General features: G+C 39.4%; 1 protein-coding gene across 1 annotated transcript in view; it reads right to left on the bottom strand.

The window, feature by feature from the left end:
• The window catches only part of LOC115591588 (putative protein TPRXL), a 34576-nt gene that overhangs the window by 1309 nt on the left and 16482 nt on the right, over positions 1–16785 (bottom strand). The gene's annotated exons all lie outside the window — the stretch shown is intronic.

The raw sequence follows: 16785 nt of genomic DNA, 5'->3' as shown, positions 1-16785 counted from the left end.
ATTTCAATATCATTTTTATTATTTGTCAAAATGACCTCAACATACCCCGTGAAAAAGTCTCTCAAGGTCCGCTTCATTGTCAAAATTATGTTCATAGGGCGTCTGAATAAATAGACACAATCAGTTTGGGTAATCAAACAACTACAGTATGAGTCTACCAGCAAATATGGTAGTCTCACTGACTCAAATACTTGAATGAATAAATCAAACATGAGCTATGGTATTATAAAGAATTATGCTACACTAGGAAACTGGCAGTGAACATATGTGATGTGTTGCATAACTAGCCAAGCGTCTTAAACCAGTTTACAAAAGCATCCATCCACACTGCTATACACCTTTCATCATTTGTCCTGAAGTAGGCTACCTCACTACCTGTCCATGGGAGTAGTTAACAGAAATCCCAACCCACAGAAACTAATTTCACAACCCAGGTATTTCAATTATTTTTTTTGGTGATCTATGCCTTTACAAATAAATCACATTGAATTTAAGAATCCATTGTTGATTAACAGTTTGAAAGTGAGCCTAGCATAAGATGGTTCCTAATTGTCAAATACGGTAAGTGATGCTCTCCTAACTTTAGAGGTCAGACAGGGCACCCTGACTGAAATGTTTCCCATTCAGTATTCCCATTGACAAATTATTTTAAACTGTCTTATCCCTTTCATTACATTACTCACCACAGCAAAGGATCTCTGCACTGTCCCTGTATCCTGCATCTGTCGCTGACTTACAAATTAGAACCTAGATGTCAGGAGAGGTGGTGGAGTGATAATTATTTAGTGAGCAGTATCTATTCTTTCATGTTTATAATCAGAACAACTTAAACTGAATGTAAATACCAGTATTGAATTGAAGTACAACTGACTGTAAAGTAACAGTCTATGAAACTGGAAATTCACCCAGAGCCAGAGAGTAAAATATCAGTGTTATGATCCAGTTTATAAATGAAATATCCAGAAGAGAAATTGTCTAGGGGAGCACACATCAAACCATGAGACTGGCAGCCAAGAACAGACCTGGTATAAAGTTAATCAAACGAAAACTAACCACCTCCTAATTTTCTCACTATTTGCTGTGTTTCCCATAGGTTTTCAGAAGGCTATGGCTACGGCGGTGGCGGTGGCAGTCTTTCTGTGAGAGACTGCGGCGGAATGACTTGATTAGCTAACGTTAACTTAGCATTAGCTCATTTATGTTTAGCTAATGAGGAGGGCGGTTAATCAAATGAAAACTACTCGCCCTCCTCATCTTTTCACAATTTACTAACGTAGCATTAGCTATGTAGAGACTTCATCACAGAAACAAAAAGGTGAAAAATACAGACATTTAGTTTAAGTAAATTAACAAAGTTAACATTTTGCTGTGACAGTTACTTCTCCCATCTTCTGTGCGTCAGCAGCACCGTGTGTGCGTGCTTGCCTGCCTGCACTTGCGCGGTATGCGAGAAGATGCCGGTAGCAGTGAAAACATGGACTGGAGTTTCATTGGTTCAGGTTTTATCTCAATAAACGAGTGGAACGGATTCAGTAATGAAGCTCTGGCACAGCGCTCTGAAAACAGCGCTGAGTGAACAGGCTGATGTATTGATGGGGATCCAAATGAATGATTTTAAAAAGTCATATAATGGTAGTTACATCCATGATTACAATGAAACACTGAAGCAGAGGGAGCTCAGCTGCTGCTGGCTGTACTGACGAGGTGAGGAGGCGGAGCTGAGCTCCGGAGGGCTCCGGCCCAATTTAATCTCTGGACGTAATGTATAGCCTCTCATCCACCAACAAAATTGTTGTCTCCAACTCAAAGCTAAAATTGAATGTGCATTTTTTAATGTCCATTACAGCAAGCTACCTAGCCAGTCACAAGTGAAGTAAGACAGCTGTTGTAGTGGACACGGGCAGTCTTGTGTACATTAAACAGAGTTTACAGTTTGTGTTAGGATTTCTTAAAAGAACACACGGCCAGAGACAGGACACAGCCATGAGTTTGGGAAATGCTTCCTTAATTAGAGGATGGGATTTTGTGAAACTGAAGACAATTGGACAAGGTGCGTAGACCAATGGTAACAGCCAAGGACAAATGGTTTTGACTGTGCGTCATGAGGAGGGCTTTTGAACAACCCACTATATTCAGAGTTCAAGGTTAAGAGTTTGGACACAACAAGCTTGTTTAAAAAATGATTATTCTTTTTTTTTGCTTTTTATCATTTAATTGTAGGCCATTTTTGTTCTAGCATGACTATGAACTGCCCCAGACACAAACTCATTATCACTTTTTGCCAAAGGAACAAGGCGATGTCACTTTGGTGCAGTGTTAAATCACTTGAATGTCAAGAATATCATGTAATTGCCTTCTCAGGTTGAAAATATTACCTCACAAGGTTTCCTTTCTCTCAGTGCCGAAGGGAAATAATGTGTAGGAGCTAACCTGACACATTAGGTATATATAGCGACATTCATTATACCACCTAACCCAATTTGTCACAAGTGACCACAACCATGTGATGTTCTGCTTCAGACCTTTAGCATGTGTTTCAGCAGAGTGAGCAGTGAGATGGTTAACTACAACAGGGATTCTCATGTCCTACCACTTATGTTCCCAAAGGGACAATTAGAAAAGGTTTTAATGTTTCACACCAGCATGGTGCAAGAATAGAGAAGACATAGAGCATATGTTCATTATAATTGTGTGACATTGGATAGTGGTGGCACTTTCAGTCCTTCATGTTGGTATATACAAACACATATACAAACACATTTTCTGCTCCTGTCAATGAATGAACCAAGTCCAAAGGAACCAAACTGTTGTGGACCTTTCCGTCTTGTGAAACATGTAAGATTATGAAAAAAGTATTTTTTATTGTGCCGCAGAAAACGACTGAGCCCAGCATGCCAAAATCCCATGTTGTTGGGATTCATCAAAGAGAGCAGCGAGCAGCTTTTCCCTGCTGTACAATCATGAGACATGACCTGCGGGACATTTTTGTTTGCTCTGCCAGACCTGAATGCAATGTGACAGGCTGGATCAAAGACAGGCCCAGTTTTAATTCTTGCACAAGCTGCGATGACTTGTATGACTAATAATAACAGAAGTCTGACAAATGGCTGATGGAGAGTTGGTGAAGAAAGTATAATAAGCTAAGTTCATGCAGAAACTTTTAAAACTTTGATTTATTGATAGTGATCACCTGAAACAAACCGACAGGGCCTGGGAATCTATATGCTATCTAAAGGAGACTCAAGCAAAATCTCTGTGGCATAATTAATATTTGGTTCATCTGTTGTCAAAAATAGCTCAAGCAACACACTCTACATTTGTCAGTTAATATATGAAGAGAGTCTCGTGGCACTCTCCGCAGTGTACCCTGCAGGTCGATTCACCCCCATAGTTTGTAGGATTAAACGAAAGCCCGTTAAAGTCTGTTTTAAACGCACACAGCATTTTGTCCTTATATTTATATGCCTCTGTCTCAGAGTAAACAAGTCCTTCAATAAGCCGCCGTAATGAGCTCTTCTCTGTATTCTTTTATTTTCTTTCGAATGTTGCTAGCCGCTACAATTAATTTATCCCGGCACAGCGTTTATGAGAAGAGATGACTACAGACTCCAGCATTTATCATGTGCTTTCCCTCAGTGCCCCCCCAGTTATAGGTCCCTGTTAGATTTATAGATCTGATATCTGTAACATCGCAGTCCCCGAGGTCCTGCTGTTTTCTACGCTAGTGATTAATCGGCAGGTTAGCCATTTTGTGTGTGCGTCGAGGGCGTTGTTGCGTTTGAGGTGTACCTCAAACTTGGGCGCTTTTGTCGAAGGGACAACAATTGTGCACTGCAGCATCTCCTGGATAATTATAACCATTTATAAACAGTCCAGGTTTCCTCTCGGCCATGCAGTTTATGAGATCCCAGGCTACATCTGCAAGACAATTAGCATCTTAAACACAGACGCTCTGAATGTGTGAGGCTGCTTTAGCTCCTGTCAATGTCTTAGCATTGTTATGGGATAAATAATGGAGCAGGGGATTTAATTTTGCAATATCATCCATTTAAATTCAATTTAGTAATCCTGGTAGTGAGCGTCACAATATCAAGCTTGACGAGTCTAACCTGAAATACCCACTTCATACCTGCAATGAAACACTGAATTTTAATAGCATTTGGCAGTTTTTTCTTGTTTGTTTTTTTCTGAAAACCTCTCGGGAAAGAAGTCTGATAATCTGGATTAGAGGAAAATCATTTTTGACTTGTTTGTTCGGTTGTTTCATTTTCTCCACGCGCAACAAAAAAAAAAAAAAAAAAAAAGGAGAGAGAACTTTGAAACTTTCTCTATTACATTTGACTGTGACTGCAAGTAAATCGTACATAATATCCTTGTAATATTAATGCTAGGAGTAATCATTAAATCAAGCCAAACCACAGTGTATTAAAAATTAAGCGTGTCTGACCTTTAATTTCCTATTGTAGCCTATCCTTAATCATCTCTCCAATAGATGAGTGTGTGTCTGCAGCAACCGCCGGGGATTGTTATTACTTAGTAATTAGTTTTGTACCTCAGCGGGACACACATTACTGAGCAGAAGGCAAATGCTCTTATAAGTTGTCCCGCTCCCACTGTCGCATTCGCCCGGCATGCATCCAGTCAAGGAGCGAGCTGATGATAGATGATGAGTTAAACCTCTGCATCATCTACAGGAGGTCATGAATCATGAGTGACGGCTGTATCAAGAACAAAAGAAAAGAAAAGGACATAGAGTGCTTGCTTTTATCCATTTAGAGTGAATGAGTTTACCTTCACATGATAGGATGAACAGTGTAAGTGCTGTACATATTTGAATGCCCTGGCGATGGCAGTGCAGTGGCTGGGGACTCCTCATAATTATGCTCCATTTGGATTTGGATTAAGAGCAACAGACTTTGAGATCCTCAGGGCCCGTGGCGTCTTTTAACCATTCTGACCAGCCGGACCGCCCCAGGGAAGAAGAGAATCGTAATAAAAAGTCATGCTTATCCAGCATGGATGGTTTAAGGATCCTGGCCGATGTCTGCTCGCGGGGAATGGAAATAGGATGAATGGGACTCAGGCTGGCCAAGCAGAGACCCGTCTCCAACCGCAACATCACGGATCAAGACTGTTTTCCAGGCCGACAGTGGGGCGACGACAGGTGGATTCTGTGCTTAAGTCATTTATTTATTTATTTATTTATTTATGTTGTTTATTTCGGGCATGTCAATTCATAAACATCACATTTCATCATTGTTCAAATAATACAATACACATGGCCGAAAGGGAAAAGCGGGAGAAGCCAAAGCTTTTCAAGTCCCGCCCCCATTACCCACAGGATAAAATCTTCATCCTGATCTTTTCTTGTCTTTTGCATTTTACATTTTCTTTTCTTTTTTTTTTTCTTTTTTTTTTTTTTTTCTTTTCTTTTTTTTTTTTTTACCTAACAACTTCTTTTGTTATGACCTTTGATAACCTAAGTTATCTCACATTGTTGATACACATTATAACAACATCCTTATTATCGTTTGGGTACAGAATGGTATTCGTTATGCTCACATGCCGTCTCAACACAGTGTCTGCACAGTGTCTGTTGATTCGTGCCTCTGACCTTTATCAACCCTCCTGTATTGATCTGTACTGATCAACGATTGAATGTACATACTTTTTCTTGAAGCCACTTAGTGTTGCTGATTTTTTGACATCATCTTCTAGCACATTCCATTGTTTAACACCTTTGACCGATAAAGAAAAAGTAATTAACGCTTGGTGCTCAAACACAGTCAAGGAGAATGGACAGTGTTTGCCTACTGTCAAACTTTTCATGTAAAGATGCCAGCCATATCGTCATCATCATTACCCTGCTGTTTACAATTACCCTGATCCCCAAAAACAAACAAAAAACAATAATTTTGAAGCAGGGTGTATTCAGTGTCCACCTTTCTTTCTGGAAGCGTATGCAACATGAGTGCATTGTTAAACAGATAATGCAGCGATTGCACATTTCAATTTTATTTCAGAAAAGTTGCCCTTGCAATGCAGAAACAGAATCTGTAATGATACGACTATATTTATTTTTATTTTTTTTCAAGAAGATGACAGACTTACCTCTGTCAAATGTGCTGCTGATATTTGAACGTTACCCTGATAACACAGGTTATCCTCCTCTTCTTCTGTGCCTGTAAACAAGTGTGAAGCTGCTGCCGGACCACAGTGATGGGAGGCTTATTGGAATCTGGGCAAGAGCTGCTTCAGCTCTGCTTTAATCAACACTTCCCCAAACAGGAAATCTGGATGAATGAAATAGTACGAACCCGCACCACTGTCTGGAGCTCCTTCACTGAATTAACTGTGAAATTGAACTGGAAAAGCAAAGGTCAGCCGAGGCTGCACTTGCTCGGACTGTGCCCACAGCTCTGAATCTTGTTTTGAGGCAGTATGGAAATATACTGATGACAAAGGATTTAAGAGAGAGAGCACAAAATAAATTAGATGTCTTCAAGTCAGCCTTTGAGAATGTGAAGGCGTGGACTTTTGAGGAAAAGAGTTAGATGTGTGTGAGGAAGGAGAAAAAAAACAGCGTAGCATTATTTAAGTATGCACAAGGAATTTTTTAAATTGCATTCAAGCCAGCACAATTTGAACGTTTGTAATGATCGAAGCTGCACATGCTCACTTTTAGCAGTCTGAATCTCCTGCATGCAGTCCTGATCAAGTGGACCACCACAGAAAACGAAGCAGTTTTTGGTTCAGTGTTCTTTAAATACTCTATGCAATCATCGTTATTAAGTCAATCAGGCCTCCTATTGAAATGTCACAGTGGCCCTGTTAGCTGCATGTTAACTTTCATTTCCAATGTACAATTTTCTGTACCAGTCCATAATGATTGCTATTCAGGACACTTAACAGCAATCAGAATCAGAATTACTTCATTGGTCCCCGAAGGGAGAAATGTCCCACTTGCTAAAAAAGAAACATCACAGTATAGAGACCGTATAAGAAAAAAGGACTATGAGTGAAAAAAAGGGAAATGGATATGTACACAAAATGTGAATTTAACTATAACTTTTATATCAGACATCTTTACATACATATACAGAAATAGAAATATGTAAATGTATAATAGTTTGGATGATATTGGGACTGATGGAATAGGTAAAATTAAAATTATTATGGCATGAAATAATTAAAGTATAAATGATACAGTGGGGAGAAAAATGTAAGTGGTCAATAAGAAATATCATTAAAAAAAACAACAATTTATGACCCCTCAGACTCATTCACAATTTTCAGGGCTACGCTGCAGATCTCCACTGACCCTGGAACTGTCCCTGGTCTGTAGGGCCAAATGTGGCCCAGTTCATCCAGACAGCTGCTGGATGTGAGCTTAAACTTTTCCTCTCGCTTGTAAAATCCTCTGCGGTGCGCCATCAGAGTTACAGTGCCGACGTGGAGACAGCCGACAGGGTCAGTCACAGGGGGGATGTGAACTCATACGACTCATATTTTACCCACTGACAGTCTGCAGCCCCAAGTGCCTTCACTTTCTCTCAAATTTGTCTCACCCTGTTACGTTCGTCTTCTTAATTAATGTTTGATGACGCGCTTTCTTATTTTGTATTGTGTATTCCTTATGTAAACTTCAACCGCCTTTGTGCAGAAATGCGCTAAATAGATAAACAAACTCTGCTTGCGTTGCCTTTTGAAGCTGTCCCATGAATCTTTGTGGCATAAACTCATGGTGTGCTCGCTGTGACTCAGGGGTTTTAAAGGCAGGTTTTGTAGACTCATTATCTCATATATTAGGCCAAAAACAGAAGTGTTGCTCCAGCGTTTCCAGATCATAGTGTTATTCCTGGCAGGATGGAGAAGCAGCACGTTGTGGCGTACTGCTGCAAGTGTAAGTAAATAGCATTTGAAAAGAAAAACAGCGCTTAAAAATAATGATACATACTGTTTGCATGTTTGGTCAGGGAGGAGCCTCCATTGTGAGTAGTGAATGCAGTAGTATGTGAGACATTTTGAAATGTAGGCGGGCAGTATGTCAGATCCAGTGTCTTCACATGAGCGGTTTTTAATGTGGTTGAGAGAAAATTGCATAATGTAACACCAACAAATCAGAGCAGAACGGAAAGTTGTACAATAGACTCAACCATCTATTGTTGTAATATGCCCACCGTCTTGGCTTCTGTTTAAAAAATGTAGTTCAAATAACAATACGTTTTGAGGAACACTGTGTTTTTTCCTCCATCTAGCAGTTTTCCACAAAACCATAAATACAATTATGAGACAAGAAAGTGAGGCTGACTCATCATTGTGTGAAATGCATTGTACTTATCAATTTTTCTAAAGAGGTTTGCATCTAGAAAAAATATAATCTTATCCTACGACCAATGTTTAATTAATCAAGCCAGACCAGAAACCCCTTCTTCCTGTTCATAGTGTGTCTGCATGCTGTAACTAGGCTGCTGGTTTTTGAGTGGACCTCCTGACTGACACAGATTAGGCATCGGACCCCCATTTGGTGATGGGTGGAATAAAAGTCAAAATCGATCATTCCCCTTTTTGCAGGGGGCCTCCTGGAATCCCCTCATGGTCCCGCTGCGGGTCCCTGGACCTCACATTTAGAACCACTGGTTTAGAGTACAGGCATTTTTTTTTTTTATTTATTTCAAGCACTGCTGTCAGCCATGTATAACCCACTGTATGCATTTTGGTATTTAGGCAACAATGCATCACAGTTTTGAATAAGTGGATAATAATGATTTTACAGTTGCGTTGAAATTAAAGAGGGAGATTAATTTGCTTTACTTGCTCGTCTCTCACCAAACATATCAACATCATCTGTTGAGATCATGTTTCAAGAAGTGGTCGAAAGACCATAACTGCCAATAATCAGTGATTTTTGCTTATGACTTGATATGTTTAAAAAGACTGACTATCCCCATTGACACAAGAGACATTTCAACAAGTTGTAAGAGTAAGTCCGATTTTTACCGTCATAATCAATATGTAGCTCATAATGCGATGTCTTGCTTCTCTCTTTCTGTTGAGTTTGGCTACAATCCTCCTATTGCATGCTGATCAGCACACTAGGCATAATGAACCTCATTTGTATCGGGATTATTCCTGGATCTGATTACCAGTGCAATTTCGGTTCTTGTTTTTGCATATCCACCTGCTTAGACCAGCACTCACTGCAAGTGCAAGAGCAACAAACAGTTTTCTTGGCTTGTGCGGTGCACACAGCAACGTCTGCTGCATCAAAACAAAAACCCTTTCTGTTGACTTTGACAGACGTTCATCTAGTCCAGATTTTAATGCATTTTAGAGTACATTTTAAATGCGTTTAAGGTCTGTATTGAATTTTAAAAAATGGGTAAAACTTACCAATGATCAGTCTTTCACAACTCAGTCGGATGTTTAAGGTAATTACCTCTTAGTCAGTTAAGTGTCTGCAGTCGTCATACATCAGCGGGAATAATGTGTGTTCCATCTGCAGTCTCTAATTTGAGGGATGTGCTTTGTACACGCAGGTCAAAGAACCAAAGTGCCTCAATTTAATCATTTAATCTTCAAAAACGGCAACAGGATGTAATAGACTTAGGTACACGACCTTCTCTTCTATTCATACTGAAATGGAAAACTCTTCTACACAGACTCAATGTTATATTAATATTAAATTAACATTCAGAGACATCCAAGGCATTCTTTATTCAAGCAGAAGACACAAACTCATGGAACTAACCACGCATTTATCACACAGTCATCGTGAGCAAATGAAAACAAATACGGCGAACCAAATGCAGCCAGTGCAATCATTTGTAATAATCAACTCAAAACAGAAACACATTTGTTGGAGCACATGTTACTTGTTAATTTACTATAATTGTAGGCAAAGAGCTCAGATTGCCACAAGCGCTGTCCAGGGTGCCGATTCTGGAGCTGTCCAGGCTATTATTTGCATTGGCAAACTGGAATCCTGCTGGCGGGGACGGATTGGTTTTGAAGACTGAAGGCAGAACTGATACACAGTGGTGTGTTTTCAGCACCAGGGTCCTATTCAGCAACATTACCGACATCACTGTCTTCTAAAATATCTAAATTCCCGTCAGCGGCTAATGGTTTGCTCAGTGTCAATTAAATAGTAAATCCGGCTTTAAAATGGGCATCACATACCCTTCGGATCATATTTGGGGTGCTGTATATTTGTGCCTTTCAGAATCTGTTCCCTCCTCGGCAGCGGCTTCTTACCCCGGCTCATTAGCAACTGTCTGCTGCTTTTAAAGGGGATGAGAGGAGCCTCTGTGATTGCTCATTAGCGATCGTGGGGAATTGTGCCATGCTGTATATCGCTAAGTCAAACAGTCAGCCCTGCTGAAATCACTTTTTCCAGGGTGGGCAGAGTTTCTTCATGTGAAAATGTATCTTCCAGTTTCTGCACACGCCTCCAGGGTCTCAGCTCAGTCTTTGCATGGGGCTGCCAAATCACTTCGACACTAAGAACACACACTGTGTTGTGACACCATTTCACCTGGATTATGTCAAGAGACGTATGATTTTGAGAGGGCGAAAATGTGCACACTTTACTGCATGTAGGTTGGTTAAATTAGAAACTCTGAGTTGCGTGTAGGCGAGAATGTGAATGCATTAATCAGTGGAGCATACAAGTATTGAAGCCTGAACAATACAACAATTTTGGGACCAATGCAGCTATCAGTATCAGGGAATAAAGATGAGCATATATCATATACAAAGTGTCTGATACATCTGTTATAGGCTGATATTGGCTGATAATTTCTGAAAAACCAATAGCCCTAACTATCATATTGTCTTTTCCTGAACTGAATAAGGGGTTTATCAAAATGGATGGTTAACATTGAAGTGTTTTATTTGTTGCTGCAGACTGTTCAGCGCACACTGCAGAAAGTTAAATTACCTTCATAAATAAGGTTTTTTTTATGTGATGTTAATGAATAGAAGTGGGCTGAACCAATGGGCTCACATCTCTTTGTTAAAGTAAAGTGTTGAATGGTTAGATCATCCCAGGTCACATTAAATTATGAATAGCTGAATTATTTTGTGGAAAACTTCCACAAAGTGCTTAAAATACTTCTTCTTTTTTATCTTGTTGGTTAAAGTGAGAATCTTTGAAGATTTCCATGTAAATAAATATATGTTAAGTCACTATCTATCTATCTGTCTATCTATCTATCTATCTACATTCATACACTGATGGCAGCGGCTGCCATGCAAGGTGCCAACCAGTTGTTTGGTGTTCAGTGTCTTGTCCAAGGACACTTCGACATAAAGACCAGGGGGACCCAAACAGAGACCGTCCGATAACACGACACTGGCTCTAACCCTGAGCCACAGCTGCCCACCAGAGAACACAATGGAGTGGCGTGTCCCCTCAGAGTTGCCGTAGGACAGAGTTGTTGTTGTTGGGAGATGAAATGAAATAAGCATGTTGTTGCTCAGTGCACTCGCATTACGTCTCCATGTCCCGTTTATTATTGTTATTAAACTTATCAAACCAGCTCAGTTAGTAGAACCCAAGACACTCGGTTATGTGTGTGGCATCAGTGTTTATTTTCCCTGTTTCTCTCAGTCAAGCCATTTTTACAGACTTAGCTTGGCTTCCTTGGGTAGTCGGACCAATGTTGTTGTATGCATAAGAGGCTGAACAAAGCTAAGTCACGGACATGTGGTGTGGAGACGTGGCACAGGGATATACAGTGGTGGTAACGGGAGATAGATAGATTTAATATCTGTTGAATGCTATATTTAATTTCTGTTTCATAAGTGAATACTGACACCGTCTCATGAACAGTTATATACAATGATGAATGAAAGCACCTGTAGTGAACAGTAGTAACTTGACACTTTACAAACAAGTCTGCAGATTGATCTACGCGCACACAGCCAGAGGGTCCAATATTGAGAATGCAAAAATGAGACTGTATGAAATTGTGCAAGTCTTCCCGCACCAGCCGAGTTGTTATGATAGCACAGACTCCCGTTCTAATTTGACCTCAGGTCAGCCATTTTCATAGCGATTTATTTTTATGACAGTTTCACTTGCAACAGCACTTTTCTTACTTTAAATGTCATCTACAACTACACGTTTGCACTCTGGCTGATCAGACCTCTGTTCAGTTTCTGGGCAGGCAGGGCCACTCAGGGAACTTCATGGGGTGGTCAGACTAATGATTAAGGTCGGATTTGTAGCACACTAGCAGGGACAACGAAGCTGTGAGGAGAAAAGGGAGGAGGTGTGAATTGCAACCTGTACACGAATGCCTGCCTGACATTGAATCAGCAAAAAGTAAGTGAGATAGCCTGTGTGGATGCACCGTGGGTGATAATGGCCAAATATTCCTCCTAGAATATACATGCTACTAATTTGTTTAGCCAGTCAAGGAGGTTTTATCACAGTGTTGGAGGTGGAGCCCTGTTCATTCCTCTGAAAGATGCTCAGTGCTGTTTTGAAGCCAAAAAAGCTTGACTTCCTGGCTCAAAACAATGTATCCCCCGTTTTACAGAGGTTTCTTGCACAATGGCTCTATTGTTGCTATCTCTTCTTTTACAACTGTTTCCGGCACATTCATGTGTCGTGAAACATGTCACGTCAGTGATGTGCAATGTAGCGCCTCAAATAAAATCTAAGTGGGTCAATATGCATTTTTTAGCCAGTATGCCCACTTTTGAATACATCTATGTAGACCTGTTAATTTGAGTGGAAAAGCGGCATATAATTGTTGCATCACATATATAAGGTCAATTTTAATTCTAACAGTATCTACATAAGAAATTTTGATATTTTAACCCCAACCATGATGTTTTTCTTAACCCAACTAAGTAGTTTTATTGCCAAATTCCAACAAAACTAAAGTCCAGTCCTGTATTTGAATGTATTAGGGTATGTCTATCAGGCCATGATGTTTTGTGAAATTATGCTAAAGTGTACTTAACTGTCATGGTAATTGACAAATATTATATAATGAGATTAATAATAATAATGAAATACTCTATACTGCGATATACCCCCAACAACTGTTTTCAGAATTTGTTTCAAATGTTGTACAATTATAAGTGGTGCACGTAGGTGTTTGCTATTACAATTGTCCAATGGAGCTCTGCACACCAACAGAAAAAACCCCAAAACAAAAGAAAGAAAAAGAATACAAATACAAGTAAGAAATTAGTTCTTCTTTCAATGGATTTTAAACAAGTTTAATCTTCAATACTACAAGTAGAATCTGCATTATAAGAGTGGAACTTGTCAGTGAACCTTTAGCAGATACAGTCAGAATCACTCAGATTTTTGTCAACGTGTAATTACTCTTCAGTACTGTATGAACTTATATCCTAGAGGAAAAGGTTTGAAGGGCTTTAACAATAAAAGCTATAAGCCTGACTGATTGTGATATTAACAAGACATCATCACTGTTAAGACCAGAATATTACCCATGCTTGTTTTACGTGATACTTACCATGATGTTAGTCAAGTGTTACTGTATTACCATTTTGTTAACGAGCCCTCTTGTTAGTAAAGCAACTTGCGTCATTCAGAAGAGTGGTGCATATGAGACATGTTGTTCCCTCACCACATGAGTCATCCCTATATACAAAATGTATAACCAGAACTTATATGAACTTCTGCGTCCAAATATTTTTTTTATTTTTTTTTGCTCTGAAGCAGAACTTTATCATAGTCTAGTGCACAATTGGCAGGACTTTAAATATAGCTTGCTACGTAGGTCTCTGTGGCTGCGACCGGTAAAAGAAAAAGAAAATAAATGCATATCAGCGGCACCACAGCGGCAGATTGCATCTGCAGAGGACCTCGTGATTTAAAAAGAGAGAATCGAGATTGTATTGTTTTTATTTGATAAACCAAATTGAGTTGTTTACCCATGTGTGATAGTCTTTGAAGGGTAAAAACATATTTCTACCATAAATTACAAAGAGTCACATTATGCCTCACCGTGCAATGTGACAAGGTATGCAGCTTAGAAAAATATCATTCAAGCTCGGCATTTAAATAACACACGGTCAATAAAACAGCCACAAACACCCGGAAATAATCACATCTACCTCAGTGGCTTTTGTAATTGCTTTCGAGAGGAGTGAACCTACAGTGCCCATAGGCGGCAGTTCAGTTGCAGTTGTATATCTCTCCGACGCTCAAATGACCTTGGGATACAATTCAATCTGCAATTCAATCTCTTCCTCTGGTTTTTGAACTTCAATTAGACTTAAGGCACACAGGCGCAAACTAAATGTGACTGGCTGGAGAAGAAAAAGAAGAATCCAATCTAAAACGGCCTTCTGTGCCTCATGAACACGTGACATGTTTTCTCTTCCTTTGGCTTTGTGTCTTGTCACCGACACTTGGCTCAACCCGTAATCAATTACATACCGCGACGCATTAACAGGCGCGTTCCCCGGCATGTAAATGATGTGTGAGGACTTGAATTTTCAGGTACAACAACTCTACTGACAATGCAGATTCTCTCGTGATACAATGTTTGCTGTAAAATAACGAGGAGTGATCTGGGGAGTGGTTACTCTAGCCGTACACGATTATTCCTCTGAGCTTCTTGCCAGGTAACTTAATGAGATATTGAGACCACAGTGAAGACCTCGGCATATGCCTGCCACTTCTGTTTAGGGATTCAATCGGTTTCCAATAGGGGAAGGTCTCAACTTCAGCTCCGTACGAGATTTTCAGGAACAGTTAGCCGAACTTAACACGAAAAAAAAATCATACATTTCTGTACATAGAGTAAGAACATCTGTATTAGGTTTTTATATTATATAACATTATATGTGTGTATTGATGTCCAAAGAATAATCTGTCAAATAGGTAATAGCCACATAAAAAGCAACAAAACTTAACATAATTATTATGAAGTCATAATTATTACAACAACAATGTGACAGAGATACAGGTCAATATCTCTCCAAAAAAATGTAGGCTTGTAATGAAAGATACCCCTGTTAGGGTGAAAGCTTTCCAGAACAAGATCTGATGAGCAAAAAGAAAGATCCTGTCTAATTACTGCAAATAAAATCCCTACCTCTCAGACACAGTCCCCAATAAAACATAATACTGTGAAGTCATTCTTGAGAACTTCAACTTGTTAATGAAAAAGGTTCAGAACACTTGGATGTATCACTCCTAAACATTGATTGAAGTTTGAATGAGGAGAATTGGGATACACATTACGAGTGAGACACTCGTATAGTGCACACCATGTAGTGCCAGACCACTTCTGTAGACCACTTCCTAAATAAAGTGTACCAGACACTTATGTTTATGTCAGATTCCTTTTGGATATTGGAATCTAAAAAATAGATGTTTACCTATCCTCAGTCATGTTGTGTGATCCTCAGTCACGTTGTGTGATTCTCAGGTTAAATGTAATACAATCTAAAAGGGGACCGTCTGTCTGTGACAGTCTGAGTACATCATAACGTTTGGCCTTGGTTGCCCTGGAGACAAAAGGGGCATCAGGACAGCGGCCCTAATCAGTCATCCGTAGGAGACAGGGAGGTGAACCAGCTCTGAAAGAGGCAAGCCTTAATGAAAATTGTTTCATGCACCCATATATTATTTTATTCTAAATACATTGTAGGGGAAAATATTTAGCTCAAATCATCAAGATCTGTGATGTTGATAAGAGTTTGATAGCTATAATAGTGCATTCCTCATTATTTATTTGTTAAATCATTTTTCTAAAGTAATCATTTGCAAAAGACTTTCAATTTTTGAGTGGGAATGGAAATATATTTGCTACTAACCTGAATGAAACCTGACCCTGACATACAGCACAGTGTGTTCTGGCTCCGCAAGAAACCCACAAAGATAAACAGGAGGAGTCTTTAAAACCACATTATATAGACTGATAACAGAGACACGATCCCTCAGACAATAAAATGTCCTCCAAACGATTGATGATATATCTTTATAAATGGAAATTCTTTATAGCAATAGTCATCGCTCAGAGAAATCAGCAAATAAAAAATGTAAAAAATAAACAGAAAAAAAAAATATCAGGCAAAGACAGGAGGAACGTCAGCACTGTTTCTCATTCTGTGGAGTAGCTTCTTAATTGAAAAAAAAAAAAAATGAAAAGCACTGTAAAATAAGGAGGGGAAAAAAATGTATTAGCAATAGAAAAGAAAAAATCCAACACTTTTTTTTTGTCTATATCTCGGTTTTCATTTCAGTTCTGTTAAATTGTGTTGCTATAACTCCAATGAGCAAGAAAAAATGCCGGAGGTGTATTCTGGGACATTCTCATAGCTCGTCTCTGGGGCACTGGTGAGAGGACAGCACTGTATGAATGTACTGTGTGCATCTGGGCCCAGTCAGGAGTCCTCTTCACCATCCCCTGCATGATGAAGATTAAGATGAGCGGGAAATGAACCTCATCTCTCAGTGTGATTAATGTCCACCAAGTGTAATTAAAGACTTTTAGTTAATTCCCCTGTCCCAGCTCCTCGCTAACCATTTTTAATCATTTCCTCCCGTTGGCTCTCTGTAATTGAATGTCTTCATTACATGGACTACAGCAGTTGGATTTAATGTATATGTATAGTTATGTAAGAAGTTATATCTTCAGCTGCTCACATTTACTTTTCAGAATTAACAATAATAAAAACACTGTAAGAAATCTAACATTTTTTTCCCCCCAAATGCTACACATACAGCATCTCTGATAAAGTGACCACACATTTGAAGTGGTATTCTGACAAGCTCTCCTGAAATCG

The sequence above is a fragment of the Sparus aurata genome, chromosome 11 (assembly GCF_900880675.1).
Source record: "Sparus aurata chromosome 11, fSpaAur1.1, whole genome shotgun sequence".
NCBI classification, from domain to species: Eukaryota; Metazoa; Chordata; class Actinopteri; order Spariformes; family Sparidae; genus Sparus; species Sparus aurata.
This window is presented reverse-complemented; position numbering and strand designations above follow the sequence as displayed.